This window comes from Seriola dumerili, unplaced genomic scaffold (assembly GCF_002260705.1).
Source record: "Seriola dumerili isolate Sdu_G_001 unplaced genomic scaffold, Sdu_1.0 BDQW01000017.1, whole genome shotgun sequence".
Lineage (NCBI taxonomy): Eukaryota > Metazoa > Chordata > Actinopteri > Carangiformes > Carangidae > Seriola > Seriola dumerili.
In genome coordinates, this window is record NW_019174272.1 from 4075093 (window position 1) to 4097558 (window position 22466).

A 22466-nucleotide genomic window follows, 5' to 3' on the forward strand; every position below is an offset into this window, starting at 1 on the left:
GGAATAAATGAAGGCTGTAAAGAGAAAGAAAAGATGTTCTGTTCTGAAATAATTGGAGGAGAAATGACTTCTTTTAGCAGCAGTAGCAGAGTGTGTCTGTGTCTAACCATCCAGGAAAAAAAAGACAAATCATTTTGTCCACTGAACATCTCATTTTTGCAGCACAAGTGAAATATGGATCTCAGTGTTTCTCAACATAACAGAACTAGTATTTATGGTTACTGAGCTGAAGCTGAAATGAGCAGCTAAATCCATTTATCACAATCACAGCCAGGCATACACAGTGCGGTCACACAAATATACAAGACTCACACATAGACACACGAACACACACACACACACTATTTGTCTCTTTTTCTCTCTCTGTCTGTCTCCCTGTTGTTTCCAGCTCAGCGGGAACAGCTGACAAGTTTCCTCTTCTGGCATGCCATCAGTATAATTTCACAACACACATAAAAAAAAACCCTCTACTAAAGCAATAGTGTACCAAGACTTTCTTATTACATCAACATGAATTGAACCCTTTGTGGTATTTGAATCAAATCATGAAGTCTGTATTTAATTATAGACTCCTCCTTCGTCTGCCTCCCGCTTGAACCTTTTTTTGATCGATAAGCAGTTTGACTGCTTGGTAAACTCAATCTGACTCTCACAATTGCGAGAGAGAGAGTGGATCCACAGATAGGCAGACAGGAAGGGAGGTAGGGAGAGGAAGGAAGTCACAGCCCCCCCGGCCAAAACGCATAGTGCCAGTTTTGGCTCTGCTGCCAGAGAGGGAGGGGAGTGTGTTGAGTGTGGGGGTCGGAGCATGTGGGTGGAAAATGCAGAAATGTAAGAGGCATTACATTACTGTCCATTGAACTGTCAGGTACTACTCAAGTCATTGAACCTTTTCAGTTTTTCCCTTCCTCACTCCCACTTCTCACTGGTTATTTGTCCATTTATCCACTGACAACATCCCCGTGAACTCCATGATCCACTCCATGCCCCTTTTCTTCCCTCACTTTTACGCAGCCTTTCAATCCCCCACATCGGCTTCACCCTCTGCTATTACTCTCTTAACATTCTCCCATGCTTTCATTTCTTTTCTCTCCCCCCTTCCATACCCTCCTCGGTCTGTCTGCAGCCCATATCAGCACCATTGACACAGATCCTGGCAGGGGAGGATAGTGTTACCATGGATACTGAAAACTGGGAGGAACCCCCCTCCTTGCTTCCTGTGCCCCCCTCCCATAGCCCCTGAGGCATAGCTGGGAACTGGAGAGGTAATCTCAGGAGCATGCCCATGCGTGTCAGCACACTGATACGACAGCAAGCACGCACACACAAACACACACAGAGAAAAAGGTAACCAAGAATAATTACAAATTTGCCCAACAATATTTCCCTGACAGGCTTATGAAAATATATGAATCATATAGAAATAGTATGAATATTAATGAAGGGAAATGAGGAGCCGAGACAATGGATCAGGCCGTTTCTGTTTATCTGTTCTCCTGTCAATCAAACATGATTCTGTGTGTCAGGTGATATTTGACAAGCCTGGGAGGGACAGTGCCCCATCACACCGTGTCCAAGCATTTAAAAAATGACGCTACCTGGCATCAAGGGAGTGGGCGTTCAAATTAAAGGTTAAAACATTTAACTCGCATGCGATATCTCAGAAAGCAGCAACTCTGATGACAGACAGACAACATAGATTGTCACTGACTGGCCCAAGGGGTGTCTTAAACATTTGTGAAAAAGAACCCAGTACAAACAAAAGTGGTCTTTTGAGTCACATATTTCCAGTTTATTTACTTGTTCTTATGCTTATTTCTAAGAGTCATCATGGAGAGTAGACTTGTTTTAGTCATGAGAGGATTTGTGAACTTTACAGCACAAGCAGGAACTATAAAAGATGCAGAGTGTCTCCAACTATCTAATTTTTTGTTTTTGCTATACTTTCAACTTAAACGAGCTATGCTGTGCTGTCATCATGACAGCGGAGGCACAGTTTAACAAATTACTGTATGTTGACATTTCTGAGACATGCTCTTTTCCATGGAAGTAGCGCAGCATGGTGATTTGTTATCGGCCTGTCGACTGAGCTGCCTGACCAGAGATGATGCCGTCTGTCAGAGCTGTGAGCAGATCAGGTTACATATGACTGTTTCTTTGCTTTGCCAAGTGCCTGTCACAATTGAGCTTTTTCTAAACAACTGTTAAAAAATGCAAATGTATTGAACAACCTAGATCTCGTGGCAGATGATCTTTACACAGACCTTTGTAATTTCAAAGATGCAATTCAACCGTCACGTGTCCATTTATCTACACATTTATCTGCTTCTTCTTATTAAAATGAATTTTTTTTTTTCAATTTTCTGCATATGGCCTGAAGAAAATTCATTGAAGTGAATCCAATCAAGCCCTATGCCACAGATTCATAGACATCCTATTCACTTCTACATGTGTGTCTAATAACACATGTTGTTTGTTTGGAAGATTGCAGGGTATACAGAAGGACGGTAAAATATCTCAATTTTCCTGGAGGGGCATGTAGCCAGAAACTCATCTGCGTGAATTAGATCTACTTTGTCTGTGTTTGCACAGAGAGTCAGGATTGTATCTGTGGTCAGAGCTAAACTGACATAAAGCTCTTTACTGAGACCTGAACCTTAATCCTATTGTCTCTCTCCCAATCTATGTCTCTCTGAGTGTACATTGCCCCTCGTCTAACCCTGCATCTTGTTTTATGTATGTGACAGTTTGTAGAGAGAGACACAGACAGAGCCAGAGAGAGTTAGGCATTAAAAGTCTGAAAGCCTAAGACAGTGTACCAGCATGGTACAGATTGAATTAGAAAACAAACAGTTCAGTACAGAAGGACTTGTTCTAAAAATGTGCTTACCTGGGCACATAAAATGAAGATGAACTAACAGTTTTTGTTGTTTACTAGTGCGATGCCCAGATTACAACCTCTGACAACTGTAACAGTTGGTCATGGTACCACATGTCCCAACTGTCTGGAAACTTTTTGAGAAGACACTCCAAGGTCCACAAACAAAACATGTCAAGACACACTATTCACTGGGTTGCACATACGTGCACAAACACAACCCCTGTCTCTCTCTACTTTTCTGTTTATCAGCCTCACCATGTGCATGTCTTTATTTCTATTTCCAGAAGGTTGGCATAGCACAAGAGGAAGTCTAAAAAAAGAGTTCCACTGGGCTTGTAGTGTCCAACAACAACTTTGACTTTCTAGAAAATTTACTTCAAAACTGAATGAAGTGTAACTTTTTTTTTTTTTTAATCACTGCAATAGGGGATTTGCCACATGGGAAGCTGATAACAAACACTCTAAAATCTATCATTAGCAGGTCTGTTCTCCTGGGTCTGACAAAGCAGGTTAAAACGACTGCTTAGTTGGTGGGATTGGAGAAGATGTCATTTCACTATGAGCTGATATGTGTGCCTGGTAGCTGTGCTACAGTGTAGATGTTTTGCCAGCAGGCAGGTTGTGAAAGCTATGGCTATACTTTCAGGATGAATAAGAGCTGCAGCGATGCCTCTAGTCTTGACCCCAACGTCATTGCTACTGTAGTGCTGCTTGGGTGAAGGGTGTATGGTCTGACATTTGGCTGCTAGTGACCAGAGTGTCACATAAGCCTCAATCCATTAAATATGAAATTCCACCTAAACGGTAGCTCTCCTGTTTCTCACCCCGAGTCCTCTTCAAAGACTCAGATTAAAATCAAGTTTGTCATTCAATAGACAGGTATTTATGTACATGGCAGGAGCTTGTCAAACTTGGTCAAAGATAAATTTGGCGACAGCTCTGATGCTGTTCATGACAACACAGAGAACCTGCCCTCTCTTGAGAGGGGAGATCCTGAACATAAGCTTTCTTGTCAGAATTTGTAGCAGGCCGAGAGAAGAGATACCCTGAGGGGTGGCCACTGCAAAGCAGATGGGCTAGAGCAGCAGCCGCAGGAGAGGACGTCAGAGGAGGCTGCTGAAGCTGAAAGAGAATAACAAGATGACCAGCTGGGGAGCTAATGATGAGAAGGATGGAAGATTAAACTACTGACTAGTTTGTAAAGGTAAGACCACTGCAAGTGTAGGCTGAAATGTACAGGGCTGAGGAAGCAGCAAAGAGTATTTCTAACTTATGAAGGGAAGTTGCGTAGAAACTAAGAAGGGGGGACTTGTCAAAAGGAGTACGAGTGGTTAGGCTGGCAATGGGAAGGAAAAATAAACTGGAAACACAGAGGCTGGAAGTCAAACGAAAAGCTCCACTGCATGTAAAATGGGTGCAGAATCTCCGGATAGCATCTAGAGGACAAGGCAGCCGCATGAAGAAAAATGATAGAGATTGTAGGAAAAGATGGTAAAAAAAACTTATTTAGGCAAATAAAATGAATAAATATTTGTCAGAATGCAGATTTTTTTTTCTTTATAAATATATCTGAGAGGCTGAGAGTAAGAAAGGATCTGGTACTGTTTAAAGTTTCATAGCACACATTTGGGAGTGTATCTCCCACGTTTTGTACTAATGTTTTTCTTTTTCCCCAACATGGAGGTCAAGCACTTTGTCTCACTTAGCCAGAGATGCATGGGATGAAGAAAAGTTGCAAAGATGACAGCAAGTTTTGCTAAAAACAGTGCTTTCTCTCCAGTTTCTGAGGTCAGTGTCCTTCCCTCCTAATGTCTTCCCCACAAAAAGTAGCACATAAAAGTTGGATAGTATTTGTGACATCAAATATTATAAAAATCTAGTTTGTTTCACACCGAGATCGGATCTCACTTCTGACTGTGCAGCATCTGGCTTGTAATAGTTGTAAAGGCAGGAAGAACTGTTAGGCAGTTATGACTTTTACGCAATTTGTTAAAATGTTGCATAACATTGTCTCATATTGACACATAATGTGTAGGGCTGCCCTGTTTCAGGCCAAATGTACACCTGTGTCACCACTGTTGTGCCTAATGAGGAGGAAGTTGGAGGGACAAAGTGCAGCTGAGCTGCTGCTTTGATCGATAGGGGTATACATTTCAAAGAGATGGGTCTCTAGGATGTGGAGGGTGTATCTTAGGAAACTGAGACTAGATTCTCTAAGTAGAAGCGTCTGTTCTCTCAGCTGTCACAGTGAAGAGCAGTGCTGATAAGTAACGACTCAGTAGCTTTGTGGCCGTTACATCTTTGGGTGTTACTAAACCCTCTGGCAGCTCTCTGGCACTAATCCAGAAGCAGGTGGACTTCCTTAGGTCATGACATCAATGACTCCGCATAGCTATTGTCAGCGGTATTTGCCAAGACAGGGGGGCAGTTAAGCTCCAGTGACCTGGAGAGAAGGGTTGCAGGTGTCTGACTCCAGGTGACACAACAACCTCTGAATCCTACAAACAAAGATTGACAGATTGACTTGTTTCTTTTTTTAGCCTGTGTATTCTTTACACCCAGTATCAAAAACATCACAAGTTGAGTTTCCTCTAATCCTGTTCCAAGGCCAAAATGTGTATATGCAGTTAAGATAAATTTTCTATAAATAATGGCAGAATCTTTTTTATGGATATTTGGTCTAATGCAGTATGCACTGCGGGATAGAGTCAGGTGCTGCACTCTCCATTAAAGAGAGGCTAAACCGTGATTTTGTAAAGGCCACTGTGTTGGAGGCCTATGAGATAGCGCCTGACATTTATCGGAGAAAATGTAGGTAATTTGAAAAAACTGCCAACCAGACGTACAGTATGTGGGAGTTTGCACGGAAAAAAGCATGCATTTTGACAAGTGGTGTCACAAACCATTGACGTCACAATACCTGAGCTGCTGCAAATGGTAATTCTTCAGGAATTTAAGAGGTGCAAGCCAGAGATAAAATGTGGTGTATTCAAACAAACAGAAAATTGCAACCATTTTACAGGCTGCCATACTGGCTGATGAGTTCTTGCTGACACATATAAATGTATTTTCCTCCCTTTTGTGAAAAAGTCTTTGAGAAAACTCCCCCAAAAAAATATCTGAATGACGCTGGACCCAGGTGTTTTTAATAATATTAACCTGGCCACCTCATTGATGCTTGTTCATCCATTAAGTAAAAGCAGCTGTCTAAAGGTTCCAAACCAATATGAGGTTAGTCTTTTCAAAACCAAGACTGATAAGTGACATCAGATCATACACCTGAATCTGAACAGAAACAGCATGATTCGTTTACACCATACTGTACCTAAGGATCTGACTCCTTCACAGATGAGAAAGCCAGAGCACATTTAGCTGTTCCTGCCATACCTGCCAGGTTTCAGGTAAACCCAACCATGTTTTCCCATGCCATGCTACATCTAAATCCAACAGCTGGTGAACCGTTTTAACATGCTCCTTATGTCACCTTGCCATCAGCCAAGTCTGGACAACAATATAACCTCATCATGAGCATCCTATCTATCACACCAGTTACCAGTTTATCAGGTAAAATTTTATGCAATTGAATACAACAGCCTGACGATTAATCCCGGCTTTGTAAAGCCTATAATGTTAATTCTTTGATGCTGATTCAACTGTCATTTGTGAGGCTGTTGTTAGTGATTAAGTTGAACTGGACTGCACCATAAAAAAATTTTCTTTCATAATTTGGCCATGTCATTGACATACTTACTCCTCCGCCCCCTGAGTACATTGTGAGCTGTGAGACACGTCGGTGTGCATGTGTGCTTTCGGGGTTATTTTAGTTTCTTCCTTCTCTTGCTGTGACATATTTTCCATTAGAGACACATCAGTCAAAACCTTTATTAGCAGGTTCACAAGCTCAGTTCAGTGTACACTGTATAAAGTGTAGGCAGATTTCTTCTTTCTGTGAGAATCAGTGAACCAGTCACTCTGTCTTCAGCCTTTCCCACACACTCACAACAAGAGCCTGTCAGCTAAATCAACATGAACCTTGGCCTTAAATATAACCTTAGAAGTGGGAGGAAGCAACGCTCATTAAATTAATTTGTCCCTCCTACACTTTAAGCAGAAAGCCATTTAAGGACGCTGAGATGCAATATGCTTGGAAAGATAAAGGGACACATTAATAAAAAAGGTAAAGAACCAAAACTCATTGTAATCTTTTTTTTTCTTCTGTTTATTCATGTCTTTCATGGCAGCAAGGTAAAACCTCTGCTTGTGTGTTTTGCAAATAGTCATTTCACCACGTCTGTATGAAAATCAAGTAGTTGTGTACAAGAGCAGTTGTGACATTAGACTCGCATGCCTCAAGTCCCCAAATTTTTTCCCTAAGGACGGCACGACCTTCCTATATTCACAAAATCACAACCAGTTAGACTCTGTCAGTCCAAACTCATCTGAACAGAATCACCCTGCGTTGCTTTTACTCAGTGTTATTCATGTATACTTTCACTGTTACATGAAAACTGACAATGAATCTCCTTCTTTAGTTTTATGTGCAAAATAGAAAACTAAAATAGAATCCACTGACATCTGCACTGTAGGTTTCACAGAGCATGAAAGCACTGACTTCATAACACATACAAGAGAGCAAAGACCGTTACCTGATTATCCAAAAAAAAAAAAAAAAAAAAACTGAAAATCCAAATCCTAAAATCCAACTCATCCACAATCATCTATCTCAAATAAGCACCTATTATAAAGCATTTGGTTATCCATGAATGCCCATGTCCATCACAGTACAGCATCATGTTAATTGGACTCTTTAATAGGTAGAAAATTCAAAGGACATCAAACCACCACCGCCACTTAGGAGTTAGTCGTTTAAATCTTGCAAACAGACTTGTCATAGCAGCTTAAGCATCAGTCACATCTAAGCAAATGACAGAATTATAATTGCACCGCAAACAGAATTCATTAGCTTTATTATGAATCATTATTGGCTGTGTGTGTGTAAGGGAGAGGCAGTGAGTGAGTTCATGTCTGTGTGCTGATATTATTGCTTTGCAGCTCCGCAGGCTACTTATAAGCAAACATGAAAACCAATCAAGCGAGACTTGAAACATTATGTAAAGTGCTGGACAAGCACTGGCCAAATTTTCGAGGTGATATTCACATCTCTGCTCTCAGTGGATTCGCGACTTGATGATGATGCCTTGAAAGCCAGCTTTTCGGAGAAAAGCTAGAGGAAGGACAAATGTCTATCCCTTCTCTTGTCTCTGCTCCCTCCTCATCCATCTCTATCATTGTTAATAGAGTGTCTGTTCATGTGTCATTGGTGGTGTGCTGTGGGAATCTGAGTCTAATTGGATGGGCAGGGGCAACGGTTTGTTTAACCACAGACATGACAGGATAATGAGGACAAAAACCCTGGAACAAAATGGCTTTATACCTTCGCTGTGATACATACAAATAATAACACACAGGTCTACACATGCAGGTGCAAACACTTACTGTATGTCTGTTATCGTTAGTATTGTTCTGTTTTCTTTTCTTCAAATCTCATAATCAATGATTTTTGAGTCTTAGGGCTCTATTTTACAAGTCCAGAGTGCATGGGCTAAAGCGCAAGTACATTTAGGTATTGTCAATATCACTTAAGCTATTTTAACAGCACCAGGCGCATGATTTAAAATGGTTGTGCATAGTCTCTAAATTAATCATAGGAGTGTTTTGGGTGTAACATGCAATAAACCAATCAGAGTACCATCTCCTATTCCCTTTAAAAGGCAAGTGCACTTGCACCTTGGCGTATTGTTATTATGATGGTGCAGTGTTTCATACAGAATTAGATTCTACTTGTGGCAAGTTGATTACATATTGTCACTGGCCCGTGAGCCCGGTCCCAGCACATGTACGCAGCAGCTCTGTGTGCCCTGAGGGGCAAGGAAGGGCTGAGCGAATCAATGCGCTGCGCACAGCTCTACAATGAAACAACGGCACATCTTTTACCTTATATTATAAGGATTATGAAATACATTTTCAGTGCATAATAAAACTGTGGTGGGAACAAATTTAGTCTAGGTGATGAATGGGACACACCAGGTAGTAAAAAAGAACGCTTCCCTGCAGAGTCTCATTTATGTCCAAGACATCCATGACGCATGGCAACGTTATATAACACAAAATATGAAACAAAGGATGCTCCGACCTTCTGTGGGCTGTATTGTCATGCTCCACCTGACTTATTCATACATCTGAAATGCATTTTCAGCACACTCTGCTTGTGGGTAACAGGCAGAGTGTATGCATGTTGTGCACCTGCGTATGTAGGCACGTATGAACATTTTTCTGCCTTGTCCTTATTCTTTGTCTGTATCTCTGTCTTGACTCAGGAATGGCATCAGTTTTTTGTTTTGCAGACATAAAAGCTATAATGCTACTCAGTGCATCTATACTGTATGTTTTTGTGGGAATGTGGGTGGATGGAAGGGAGGGTGGGGGAGGATGCCGATGGTTTTGACAACTGTTGTCCAGGCTTATCTCCATCTTCTTCAAACAATCAAGATTTCTCAGCCAGCAGCATCTTGCCTGCTTTCGCCTGTAATTAGCAGTTTGTGTGCTATTTGTCCTTGCTCAGCGGGGAATTGTGTCAGGCCCTCTAATTGGACAAAGAGGAAGTAGATAGTACAGTAAATGGCCTGTATTTACACATCATTACTTCAGCAAGAAAAATCTCCTGCAGTGAAAACAAATCCCCATTAATTATTGAGGCAAGGAGAAAGAAAGGCCTCATATAAGTTGAGAAAAGGACAACTCCACAAATTAAGAGACAGATACTGAATACAGCTTGCACTGATTAAATGTGGAGCTGCAAGATAATGATCTCAGAAACTGAAATGAGAAGGGGTGGATAAAATAAAAACTGATTTTCTGATTTGATTTTTAAAATCACAGGAATGAGCTTTGCATTAGCGTTTTATCTCAGCATGTACATCTGCGCTAAATGTCATGCATAGGTAGTGGTTACTAATTGTAAATGGTTCAGTTAGAGCTACATGATGTGCAAAATGTCTACTTTGTATAAATTGAGTTATTACAACATGCAAAAAAGTTTAAAAAGTAATGCAGCTGATAGCAGGCTATATGAGATGCCTTGAGTTGCAAGAGCCTTGTAAACTGTGATGTGAATAATTACAGTCCACGTGGACCTGCTGCAGTTTACTGACTTTACTGACTGTTTACTGAGACTCAGGTTGGTTAGATGACTCTGCCTATATTGTAGCTAATCTAAAGATCGCATCTACAAGAGGGTACAGAGTGAAAAAAAAGACTCTAGGCACTTATCTTTGATTTTGATTTGTGTTTGTTGGGGGAGATGTTATCTCTGGCTATGAGATATGAAGCTGTGGAAGTCGAGTGAACAGTGTGGATTCTACTTAATTCAGTTTGTCCCTGCTAACAGCTGTCTGCAGATCTCAGGTTTTAGGTTTGTGTCCTGTCTGTGCTCAAAGTGATAATTACAGTGGATGTTATGTACTTAGATTAAGTATCTGCTACTGACAGTCTATGTGAAGCTGTATGGGATAGCATTTATTTTTTGAAATATGCTTAATGACAATGTCCTTGTAGGTGGTGCAGTTTTTTTTTATTATTCTTGGTCAAATGTTTTAGACATTTTGCATTTGCCAAAGAAAATATATATTTGATTCATAGCCTTATATCTGGGAAATGTATTTACAATTTAACCTTTAATGTGCATTTTACACAATATTCAAGGAAACCGCAGTCCCCCAGGATAAATTCTGAGTGGTGCTTTACACAACATGGTATCTGATGTAACGGAATCATTGAGGATCAAATCGAATTGAATCAAAATGAATTAATTGTGGACACCAGTAAAGTCCAAAGACTGTGGTAGTTCCCGCGTACCAGTAAGTGTCTCCAAGGCAGCATTTTGCCACAAGCACTGTCCAGTGGATGAAGTGTTGACTGGAGTCAGCAGTGTAATGATACAGCATAATAAGGTTGCATTATGTAATCAGTTTTATAATACCTAGGGGGTTCTTGATGTGTAGAGGTGCAACATTAACATTAATTAATGCAATAAACAGGGTTGATTATACAGCCTAGATAGACCCATTGTCATTGTCAGGGCTGAGTTCAAGTTGTAATAAATGGATCAGCACATCAGCACAGAATAAAAGTGTGTTCACTTTAGTGCTCTAAATGAGAAATGATACTGCTATCTGAATGCTTAAAATCAAATTACTCAGATGAGCTTTGAACTGTGGAAATTATAGCCAAGAGCACACTTTGATTTGTTTTACATGTATGATTAAAAAAATGTAAGGCTAAAAAAGATAAATCCATTTTATCAGCATTTTGTGTGTTGTAATACTGTATTTCCTCAAATAAAAAAAAAAAAAGGGATTCAATTAAAGCCAGGCCTCCAATAATGGCGGAGGGCACGGTCAACACGAACAAATAAAGGTTGGCCCCAAAATACAGGCCAGGGAAAAAACAAGGGTGGATAAACTCCTGGTGCCTGTCATATGATGTGCATGCCAGCTAAGTGTAATGTATATTTCTTCCACTTAAATTTCAACAATATAATCATGCTATTTCCAACATTTTGTTGTTCTGGATTACTCATCTCAAGTATTAGATTCATTCATTCTGATCCAATTTGCTTTGTCATCATTTAATCCCGTCCAGCTGTTGTTACATATGGTATGCCTGCAAGTGTATCACAATAAAATCCCTATTAAGGAGGGTTTCTGTGCACTGATATGCTGTAGGGCTTTTGGTCTTAAACGATTAGAGGAAATGTTGAGTCTGTATTTAGACCGTAATGTAGGAACTTTGCAAAGGGAAGCAGATCAACACAAGGCTTCTTACCAATTATACTTATCAAACAGAGAAAATTAGAAATAAAAGCCTGCATCACCCATTGCCAGGTGAGGTAAATAAATAAAGGCCCCAGGCGCCTAACAATAGAGTAGCAAGTGTTGATTTGCTGAGACTGATGCTGTCTATTTGACACTGTGTCCAGTGAAATGAACTGTCAGAACAGCAGGGTCTACAGGGACAGAAGCATTACCTACATAATCAGACAATCAGCACTGCCCCCAATCACACATACACACACACTTTCAGCATAGCAACAGTGCAGCTGGTGTGTTATTGTACACTTTCACTGCGTCTCTTGCTTTCCAGTGGACCTCACCTAGTTTGTGTCAAAAAGCAGGTGCATGTCATTTACATTTTAGGTCAGCAAATCCATAATTATTAGTGTGTGAACTAAAGGTCAGTGGAGTTTACCTCAACTGTCAACTGAGTTCTATAGCACCATTTACTGTGAATGCACACACAGACATAAATAATCACACATCCAATCTTACATACACAGATTTATCTAAACATCTTTCACTGAGGGCAGATCTCTTTTGAGATCAAGCACCTCATTTTAAATCAACACCCACAGTACTACCATCTCACCTGCTCGTGACGCTCCACAGAGACAGCTACACTAATGTGGAGATTGAAATCACCTTAAGTTCTATGCACTGGGTAATGCAAATAACGAGTTTGGCTGTTTTGATTTGTAAGAAAGAATGCAATTAACTATCATTGGTCCCCTTTTGAAGTCTGAAGAGATATAAAGAAGAGATATAAGGTTGATAATATGTTCTTCTTGTTTGTAGAGCATAATACCAGTACTGATTGAATGCCTCTGAAGTTAAAAACTATAATGGTACAGAGAAAGATCAGACAGCCCTTTAAATATACAGAAAATGATGTCAATAACTATATAAACATTTATTTTAGAAATTCATTCTACAAACATTCATAATTATGTAATAATCAAATCATCAAAGAACAGCCATTTGGTTAATTCTCAGAAGTGACTGGCATTTTGCCATGTTGTCTTGTCAGATTAGTCCAAGCTTTATGCATTCCAACCCAATCAGTCAAACGTTAGAGAAGTCAGAGATAAAACTAAGATAAAAGAAGCGTTTGACTGTCTATTTAAACCCATAAATAATTCATAAATACGTCTCTTAAAGTAGGCAGTACATTAAATAAATGAAGCAATACTTTTTACAGATACCTGACGTGCTGCTCCTCCTTTGAACTTTCTGCAAACTCAACAGGCATCCACAATAAAAAAAAGGCAATAAATGAATATTAATTTACTTTTCTGCTTTGCTTCTGATTTTACCTGTGCTATTCTAGTTAGATGAGCTCTATTTGTCATGTAGTGATACATCAAACAGGAGTGCTTCAGTCAGCTCCTTGGGAACAAACAGTAACTTGTGGTTGGCAGGAATGAGAGAGGCAGGTTAATCTACAACAGATGGACAGAGACAACAGGACATAGGAAACTCACACACATAGTTTCACCCTGAATAAACACTAAATATTTGCAGTGATATGATATGTGGTTGAGTTGAGTTGATGAGTAATGACAATTCAGAAGCACAGAGTCACGTTGCTTCTCCTTTTATATGTCCACATGAAATTTTTCAGTTTTGCAATACATTTTTTTGCACATTGCCGAGGGAGAATCTGATCTCATCGCAATGTAATTTCCACAGGGGACTTAAAGACACTGCATTCACACTCTTGCACACACAGTGCATATGTCACCCCCCATCTCTCTCTCTCTCTCTGTGTTTCTCGCTTTCACACCGTGCACAATATCTAATTTCAAATGGAAGAAGAATGATTTGGAAGGCTTTTATGTTGATTTTTCACGCCTGTGTCAAGTTGAAATGACATCACATAGTCCGCTGGGCTTTACCCTTCGACTGATGAAATGGCCTCGCAAACTCATCAACCATCTCATCAATGTCCATCAGTGAGAGTCACACTTGCTAAGACTACCCTGATCCCACACAAATGGTAGTGCACACATGGGGGTAAACACATAAGAACATACACACACTGAGTGGCCTTCAGAAGTGACCTGTGATGGAAACGACACATCTGACTAGCCTCTAAATGGACACATGGTAAGCTTGGACATTTCACTGCAAATGAAATGTCACTAAACAAGCCCTGTGATAAATGTAGTGGCACTAAGTAATGTGTGCATTTAAACAGCACTCACGTCAGCTGCCCTCAATATTGCCAGGGGTTGTAGCTCAGTGCAGCTGAGTTGTGTGCCTGGCCGACTGGTGCACATTCATACCCATTTCCTTTCAGGCACGTGAGTGTGCAAAATCTTTCAAAAGCCATTTTGGATGTATGCAACCCTCAGCTCCTTCCGCTGGGGAGACATTCTGCAGTGCTTTCATTTTGCTCAAAATTGATTTCGACCATAATTACTACCATAAAACAAAGAGGATATTTAGTAATCAATAATTCAGAAAATAAACAGAAAAACATAATCTTTATGGTTGGTTTATGTGTTTGTGTACGTTTTTTGCGAGTGCGTGTCTGTATGCCCTTGCGTTTGTGTTGTCTTTATGTGCATATGTGTATGTTATGTTTGTCTGTGTCTAATGACTGAACTGCCAACTAAGTCAAAGATTATGACTGTGATGTGACCTGGGCTCAACTTTTGATTGCCGATGGCTGAGTCTGGGCCATGCATGCGAGTTTGTGTGTGTGTGTGTGTGTGTGTGTGTGTGTGTGTGTGTGTGTGTGTGTTTTCCCGTCTACCGAATCCTACGCACAAATCTTTCCCTGAATCCGGAGATGAAGAGCCACTGGCACTGGCAGCCGACCTCGTAGCTGATAGGATGGGGTTAGGGGTTCTTTCCAGGCGAATGGGTAAAAGCCACAGTGCATTGTGGGTACATGTTTTTCTCCCATGTCTGGACTACCCTGATAAGGCAAAAAGAGCTGGCTAAGGATCAGGGCAAGTAAAACCTCTGTCTTTTCCTCTCTCTCTTTCGCAGCTTTTCTTTTTCACATTCATTACCATTTCTGACATGTCTCCCTCTTTTATTCACTGTCCTCTCCTGCTCTTAGGCTCTCTTACTAATCCCTCCGTTTTCTTGTTCTATTCCTGTTTTTCTCTGCTTTACATTGGACCTCTTCACTCCTTTCTCTCTTCTGACTTATCGTCTCATTCTCTCAGTAACTCATTATTGCTTTCTGTCCACTAAGACCTCTCCCCATTTCTGTCTTTCTGAAAATGGGATTTTTTCCCCTTTTCTTTCCACTATTGAAACACCTCATCACCTTCCAGCTCTCAAGTCTTCCCTCTTACTCTCTTTGGCTTTCTTTTACTTCCCCTCTCTAGCTGTCACGCTGTCAGCCTACAGACATGTTCATGTAAAACAAACACTGAGAAGTAAGGACATGTGGGGGATCTGCAGGACTTGGGATGGAGGCAATTGAACAGAATAGGGAAGGAGGGTATGAAGTAGGGCTGTGAATCTACACACAATGTGTTTTCATTTAGATTCAGGGTGCTACAATTTGAACATGTCTGAAATGTAGCATTATATATCATATATATATATTTACTAGATGTGATTTGTAATAGAATAATCATTAACACCCACCATCAACCATGTCAGACTTTTTTTTTTTTTTTTTTTAAATTTGAATTATCATTTATCATCATTACATAATGACAACTTGTATGCTAAGGTTGCTTACATGCATGGATAAGTCAGAATATTTTCCATCAATGTAAATACTCAAGAGGCTTCATCAAGCTTAGCTCTTACATACTGTACGACCTCTTCCTTCCTGCTTCCACAAAATGTGACTTAATCTTGGTATATAAAGGCAACTGGTCAGATAGAGATGAGTTGTTAGCCATTTAACCTGCAGCCTGAACTTATAATATTTGCCCACCTCTTGTTTGAGCAAAAGATAAGTGCACAGAAGGTTGACTTGGATTGATGAGAAATAATGGATTTGAAAGGAGTATGCACCTCAATTAAACATAGCTAATAAAAAAAACATGAAATAATCTGATCAAAGTTCAGATTCTTTTATCCGAAAACAATCCACTGCTAAAATTAATTTGCATTATCTTGTCAACTGTTAGCGATTACACCAAGCATTTATAATCCTGACAGGTTTCCTTCTTCCTTACAATATCAAATGTGTGACAACAGAGTCAGATCGCACATTAACATGGAGCCTAACCACATGTTCCTGGCTCTTTGGTTGTGTCGCGGTGACACATCTTGTGGTGAGGGCTAAGCGTAATTAAGCCAGGGACTGACTCCATCCGATGCTCTGCTGCACCGCTACCATTTGACTGCAACTTTAATTGCTTTTCTTCCCCCAATTCCCACCTCACTCGCCTGCCCCGTTCTATCAATCTATTCAATTCCATGGGGGAAAATGCCTCCATACAAACATGCAAATATGGGAGCGATAGAGAGATAGGGAGCGTGTGTGAGTATGTGTGTGTGCATGTGTGTGTGGGTGTGTGTGCATGTGGGGGAATGCAAACATATACTTTTTACATATGCACATGGCCCATTGGATGGGTACTTTGCATCCTCATGCGTACTCATGAGCTGGTGTCTGACTATGAAATGACTCATGTGTGTTTCTCTCTCACCTGTGGTGCAGATCTGTAGAGTGTGAGGTTTCCCCAAATAGCTACTCTCATTTACAGCCTCTCTGTGGTCTAGGCTTTCTTTGTCTGCCTCCCTTGGCAGCTGCTACTGTGAAGCATCTGACCCTCTTAACCAGACACACACATACATACATAATATACATACACCTCAGGACAAAGAAGGCTGGTTCTGCAGGAGTATGTCATGAGAACGGTCAAGGTCACGGGTTCAAACTCAAACATTGAGGTCTGCTCTGGAAACATACAACGTAGATATGCTCTCATGGGGCAATGAGCAGCTCAAGATAAAAGCATACATGAAATGCCATAAGGGATGGCAGGAAATGGACCAACATTTCATTACAGGCTTTCCATATGCCTCACTGTGTTACACACTGGTGAACCAAATGTGACCTCTGCTGATCGACAAGTAAAAATGAGGGTTGTTTTTTCTGTTTCAACCCAGCTCCACTCAACCATGCAGTGTTTGCCTGTCCTCCTGACCCCATGACTCTGACCTGAGGTAGGACTGTCAAAATTTGTGTAAGATGGACACAGCACAAAGCAACAAATGCAGCAAGAATGCAGAAAACCTGAAATAATACACCATTTGCATGCAACTTGATCCAGATTATTTTACACATTGTTGAACACAAGCTGTGTATGTGAAGCAAGTTTATAGAGCTAGAAAGCAACTCTAATCATAAAAAAGTCAGACTTTCTAAAACAACTTGGTTCATTTAGCACGAAATCAAGTGTCTCATTTAACTTTATAGTTAATCAGTGTAGTTAATAGTTTTATAGTTAGCTCGGATCAAGTCTTGATCTTTCGACAACTAGATTACAACAAAATTAAAATGATTAGAGAATTTCCCATTTTTCTAATTTCACGGTTTAGGGGCCTCCTGGTGGCTGCAGGGCATGAAGCAGACACTTTTTCTCATTGTCATTTAAACATCTGGCACCGAACTCTAAGTAAGAGCCAAGGAAACCAATTTTATTGCAAAAATATATGAAATGTTTAATTCTGTACTCAATCTGCTGTAAGTCACAGCGGTCAGCACTTTGCTCAGATTAGCATATTAATGATTCAGGTGATGATCCAACCGAAATGACCCTTGAAGTCAAACGACCAATGTCACTTTTGAACAAGCTTTTTTCAAGTGAAGCCATTTTAACATTTTAGCACAAGATGTAACCTATTAAGAGCCAAAGATGAGAAGCTGAGCAAGCAACTACCATTCATGTTCTCCAGCTCAATATTTCCTTATGGCACTTATACAGAGGGAGGGAAATGTGCCGCTGTACCTCTCATCCTCGTGGAGTGACAGGGATAAAGCTTCATTACATAAGGTTGCTGGCAGGACTGGAGCTGGTACTCAGCAGCACAGCACCTGCCAACAATCCCACAGAGCAATGGGCATGCATTCATCATTACATAGACTTCCTGCATCTTATTTTCTGTTTCTCTTTCTGTCTGTTCATTCATTCATTCATTTCTCCTCTCTTGGCTATTTTCTGTCTTTTCCAGCTATGATTGTTTCTTTTCGTTTTCTTTCTAATTTTTCTGCCTACCCCTGCATCCTTCTGTCTCTCCCTGTTCCTCGCTGGGAAAGTGATGCATCCTACTTTCCTCCTGCCTTTTGGGATCAGGCTGAAAGGCAGGAAGAGAGAGCAGTGCTGTCTAACTCTCTGGTTTTCCTCATAGAGTGTATAATCCTCTTGATGTTCTAGAGGGAGGCACAGTGTTTGAACAGCCATACTTTATGTATCTAGGAACAGAAAGAAAGAGTGAGGATGTATTTGCAGAAACATCTAAACTATAACTGTATCCAGTGATGCACAGGTGCAAGGATGTTAAGATTGCACAGAATTAGTTGAGCAAATAGCAACCCATTATTTGCATTACATTCTGCCTTCTGTGCAGACATGGGAACGACCATTCACAGAAATCCCCACTGAAATGCCAACAAGCTGTTCTGTGAAACAGTTTATTTGTTCTTTAGAAAATAAAGCACTCCATACTGTAACTGCTTCTACAAATGACTTTCTAACTATATTTGACCTCATTCTGTATCTTTCCTGTCAAATAAACCCGAACCTGTTATCTATCTGGTCAGCCAGAGTAACCCTCATTTTTTCTGCTATGAAAATCTTCTCTTACTGTGGCTGAGCCAGAAATTGAATTTTTATAGATACAGATTAATGTAGCATAACTGAGCTGTCTACCGTAGAAGCGGGTAAGAAAAAGATGAAAAGAAGTGAAGGGAAATCCTGCATAACTATAGCAGAATTTTCCAAAGAATTTTCCTTGCATGCATATCGACAGCGCTACTTCACAGCAGTGCGAATATATAAAAAAGAAACTGACTACATAACGAAATATTATGCAATAAATTTGGGGAAGACTCAAAATCTGACTTTTGGATGCAGAATGTAGCAGGACATTTAAAAGGCTGTGTGTGGAAAGGATTTAGGAGAGGACTGCAGAGATAATTTTAGACTGACTGTTGTAAAAATTGTACTTTGGAAGCCAATGTGGAGCACTGCTATAATAACCTCTTAGATGTAATATGACAGTCATCCCTTCAGGGTAGGGGCTGTACAGTCTGAGATAGAAGTGTGACTGCTGTAAAAGAGATGGACTGGTTTGCCTGGGCTGATATGGCCACAGATATATCAGACATATTGAATAGGAGGAGAGAGGGAGAGATGACAGGGAGAGAAACAAGGCAGGAAGAAAGTTGGGAGGAGGGGGAGAAGGACTCCAGAACTGAGAGAGCGTGAGAGGGACTGAGAGATGGATGGAAGGACAAAAATAGCCCTGTGTGGCCATGCTGTTCACTTTCATTTTCCATGTCCCAATATCCAATTTACAGCCACACACACAGGCACATATGCACACATACTCACACATCTCTCTCTAATGTCTCTCACATGCAGTGTTACCCCATATTACAAATACACACACACAGGTCCACAAATGCACATATAAAAGTGCGCACGCGCACACACGCACACATTTACCGTCATGATAAAAATGGTCTATTCTCTCATTCTTTTACACCTCCACAATCACTCTTTTTCTCAGGCCTGTTCTCACCTCCATCCTGTATATCAACAGATGGTAAGTTATACCTATGAAAGCATTGGGAACAAATTTATATTTAAAGAAAGGCCCACTTATGCATACGCATGTACATGCACACACACAGATGCACACACACTGACTGCAGCTAGTAGAACTCCCCAGGGTGCTGTCCTATAGCTGTGCCATGTGATTTAGAGCAACTCATCCAATTTAAAGGGGACAAAAGTTGGTATGATAGATGGTAAGAGGCTGGGGGGAGATATAGAGGGTGAAACAGAAAGTAGCATAGAGATAAAGGCTGAGATGCAGGGAAGGAAAGACGGAGAGGGAAATAGAAATGAGGAGGACAAGTCTTAATTCCTGTGAGGCCAGTTGTGACACAGAGGAATCCAGCTTATTTTCACAAGACATAAAAAATTGAGGCTTAATGTTACAGATGATCTTCAAGGACCCTTCATGCCCTTTATGAATCACATGCATGCATGCATGTGTGTGTGTGTGTGTGAGACTGTGTGTGTGCACATGAGTGCATGTGTGTACCACTTCAGCTGTGGAAAAAAACATAATGCCTGCAGTGGGTACAGACTTCTAATCCATTTCCTCCATTTCGCCGGAAGGACGATTCACTTCTATTAAAAATATCATCATAACTCTAAGCCAGAGAGGAAGCAGGCTAATCACTACCTGTTTTAGGTGCCCGCATGTATGTGTGTGTGTGTGTGTATAAATATATATACATATATGTGTGCATGATATGCAGCAGCATGCATAGTTTAGTTTTGGGGTTCTTGTGTTTAAGCACTCTATGTTGATCCACAAGTGAAGGCACAGAGCAACATTTCGGAGAAGGCATGCGGGGGAACTAAAGCTGCCCCAGCATGATTTAAGATGCTACCACTCACAGCTAATGAGCCGAGTGAGATCACTTACCCTGAAACAATACGCTGTGTGAGTTGCAGAGAATAGTGTTGGTAGGGAGATGGATACAGAATGAGAGACAGAGGCTGACAAAGAGCTAACAACAGCCATAATGGAGTTGATGCAGATAACAACAATTGGAACGAAATTGTTACAGAAAGAAAACATCAATGGCCAGCTGTGAATTCCTCCTACATAGATATGATTAAAAAGAACAGCAAAGAAAGTGCTGAAAAAGTGCTGCCATTCCTGAGTGCACTTCTGAATGGTCGAAACACTGTGTGTGTGTGTGTGTGTGTGTGTGTGTGTGTGTGTGTGTGTGTGTGTGTGTGTCATGTCCTACTTCCAAATACCGCACAGTGCAGCACAGTGCTGGGCAGCTGGACAACAGAACAACAACAGAGTATAATTTTCTTCAAAGTGCCAGAATCCAAATTAGATAAAACATTTGAACTATAGGAAACTTTGTAGGTTGGCCAATCAGTTAAGCCATTTCCATCTTTCTATCTGAAAAAAAAACATATTGAATGAGAACAGACATAATAACTGCAATGTGATTAAGTGAGATGAAATGAGATGTTTTTTGTATGAATATGCAGTACTTTCAGATCAAGACAGCTAGAGATAGACAGTTGAAAAGGGTACTTAGTGACATTGATAGTGGAGGATGGTGAAGCAAGGAGGAAACATTGAGAGGGAACAGATAGAAAGGTACAGATCAAGAGAGTGATCGAATGAGACATTACATAAGGCAGGGCAGTCAGAGAGAGAGAGCACACTCTGTTCCAATGCTCTCTCAGATCAAAGCATTTTGTAAAAAGACTCTTCCTGTCATAAAGAATCTTATTCTCTTTCAACACTGTTCATATTATAAAAATCTTTTATTCACTCCTCTTCGTTTGGCTGTCACACTGCAGCACCAGCCCCCCAACACGGCAGACAAGGTGCCAGAAATCCTTTTCATGGAGAACAGATCATTAGCAACCAACCACAACACACACATTGTATCTTAGTGGAAAAAAACTTGGAAAAAAACTTTCACTGTACTGTTAAAATTCAATAAAAAATTTAACAATGATTAATGTGTACTCCACAGCTCTGTGAGGCAGAAACAAACATAAGTGCGGCCAACTCCAAAATGAAGGAATAAAAACTAATAAAAACACTTTAGTTTATGTTTGATGCCTTAAAATCATAAAGACCAAACTACTGTAACTGTTTATGCTACAGATATCAATGTGTGCAGCCCCAAATGTTTGATCTCCTTCAGTGCTGCGGAAAAATATTAAATCAGCAATATGCAAAGAGTAAAAACAATAATATTCAATCTTCTCACTCCGCCATCTTTGCATGATAAATAGCAGCTCAATATGAGCAACCAGGCAGGTTGGGTGTGAAAAATAATAACGCTATAAAGTTTTTGAGCGTTGAACTGGGTCAACAACCAGTGCATGCTAATATACGCAGTCGACCAGAGTTTTGCGTTTCCTTTATAATAGCTTACAATGGAAAAAATTATGTCATGCCTCAGTCTTACACACACGCACGCACGCACACACACACAAAGACACCATAACTACCTAGGCCATAACAATTGTTCAGACTACCACATGCACAGTCATCCACAGACGGTTGTGCCTACGCATCCAATCACATGAGTTTGTTTGAGTTAAAGTGGTTAAACTCTGTCAGTGCAGATTCTAATGTAATCTCACGTCACACTGACACAGCCAGAGTCCCAATCCTCAACAACCATACTTTAAAGTAAAATCTGAGAAAAGGAACAAAGAGTATTTCAAACATTCAACATCTAAACTGCCTATTCAGACTTGAATTATAGACATTATAGAAAATAACCTCTAGTATACATTTGTTAAAATGCTGAACAACTGTTTACACCATGTGATGACTTTTGTCACTGAAGTTATTATAAGTAAATCAAAGTAACAGTGTAATTATGGACAGAAGTTTATTTCACTTTTCAAGGAAACATCCCAAACATTTTCATGTACAATGTTAGTATTTGCAGCTTTTAGTTGTTTTACATGACGATAAAC

General features: G+C 40.4%; 1 protein-coding gene across 1 annotated transcript in view; it reads right to left on the reverse strand.

Annotated features, from left to right (window-relative positions):
* Positions 1-22466, reverse strand: part of LOC111226390 (transient receptor potential cation channel subfamily M member 3-like) — a 114130-nt gene that overhangs the window by 81915 nt on the left and 9749 nt on the right. The window lies entirely within an intron of this gene.